This window comes from Corvus brachyrhynchos, unplaced genomic scaffold (genome assembly GCF_000691975.1).
Source record: "Corvus brachyrhynchos isolate BGI_N302 unplaced genomic scaffold, ASM69197v1 scaffold716, whole genome shotgun sequence".
In the NCBI taxonomy this organism is placed as follows: domain Eukaryota; kingdom Metazoa; phylum Chordata; class Aves; order Passeriformes; family Corvidae; genus Corvus; species Corvus brachyrhynchos.
This window is the reverse complement of record NW_008238433.1, coordinates 233,363-235,288: the sequence shown is the minus strand read 5'-3', so window position 1 is coordinate 235,288 and position 1,926 is coordinate 233,363.

Sequence of the window (1,926 nt, the reverse complement as noted above, 5' to 3'; positions counted from 1 at the left end):
TTATGTTTACATCACCTTGACAGTTTGGCACAAGACTACACTATTGAGAGATTTATAAGATGAAAGAACTTGCACTGCAAGTCAGATAATCCCTATAAAAGACCTGCTGAATGTAATTCTATACTACAAATAACATTTTAAAATAATAAAGCAACTTTGAAGCAATGCAAGGAGAAGTGGAACAATTCAGAGCTAAGCTGTCTCTCCCATTTTTGACTTCCCCTGTTGTCCCAGTAAATTACCACATATACATACGCTGACCAGCAAACACCAGGACACGGAGCTGCCAAAAGGAGCATGGTTTTAGGAGGCAAAAGAATGAAAGAGCATCTAAGGAAGACTAGTTTTGCACACCTGCTGTGTAGATTTGAATGAATTATTTTCAGCTAGATTTAGTTGTGATTCTTTGAATGTATTTCTGAAGAGACTACTATAATACCTTGTGTGCCAAATGTTTGCACAGAATGTCTTGCTACGATCAAATTACAGACTGCAGAAAAACTGTTCATAATGGAAATGCTGACAGAACTATGCCTATTACAAGAGCTGGCATACCACATATTCTACCAGAGTATTACAGTTCCATTATGTATCTCTGAAAATAAGATGTGCAATAACAGAAGCTGCGCAGCCACTGGTATGTTTATGTTTGTACAGAAAGATCAAACTACAGTAACAAAAATTGCATTCTGTGCACTGAAAAAAGCAGGCTGCTGCTGATCCAAATCTCTGGTTAAACATCCTTGTGTCTTGAAGCACTGTAGTGTGGATGTGCACAACATGATGCACACCCATTTCTGCAGATATTGCTCCCAGCATCTCACAGTCCCTTGGAGCTGAATCAATACCACTACCACTACCCTGTAAATCACAAGGAGGAAGTAAGTGCTACTTTGCAGACAGATGGACTAAGAGGGCATGATATCAGGAGGCATGGCTGGGTTAGCAAAGATGGTTACTAAATTTCCACTAGCATCTTCAAAAATACAGTAAAATCTTTGTATATTTAAATAAATAAATAAACTAAGAAATATATATCAAATAAATAAGAGGAAAATCAAGTATTTTAATTATGACATCCTTGCAGGCTTTTCTGAGTTAGCGTTTTTGTACATTCTCAAAGCCTACTAACTAATCTAAAAAGTAACAATGAAGGTGACTTCTTTTGCATAGATGATAACTGGGCACGAATCAGGAGGAAACAAAATCTTTTTCCTCAACTGAGTGACAAGCAGAATACAAAATTGGACCAGCCAGTTTTGAATGGAGCACTGATTAAGGGGTTCTGAGGGGGTATCTATCTCTTCATATCTGTACTCACCTCTTCATTATTCTTGGCACCTGTTTTAGTGCTTAAAAACTAAAACCACACAGTCCCTTTTTCTGTGTGAGTATAACTTTCACTTCATGAATGACAATTTGGTGAGCACATAATCAAAATTAAACTATTTCATTACCCAGTTACAACCATGCTGTGTATACTTTTGTTTAGTCTTTTGGTATGTTCATGTAGTTTCTCTCAAAAATTGGAGCCCACACTGAAAACTTACTGAGAAGTAGTTACAGTTGCAGGGAAACTCTGTGCAGTGACTGGATTTTGTCCTCTTTTCAGTAGCATTAAGTCTTGTAAGTCTAATACAACTTACTGAAAGAGTTAACTTTTTCTGTTGAACTGAAGGTACCATAAAATGGAGAAAAGTCTTAATTGAACATGTTGTAAAGATACTCTTGCCAAAGATTGCCTCTTGCCCTGGAAATGCATCTACTTTTGGAGTAGAACCCAAAATACATTTCGAAAAAAAATAATGCAGCTTAATAGGTATGTGGCAGCTGTGAGGGTTTTTTTAGAAAGATGGTTTGATAAAAGACACCTTTTCCCAACAGAAAGAGAAAGAACGGAGATTTCCGAGGCATCCTGCGGAAACC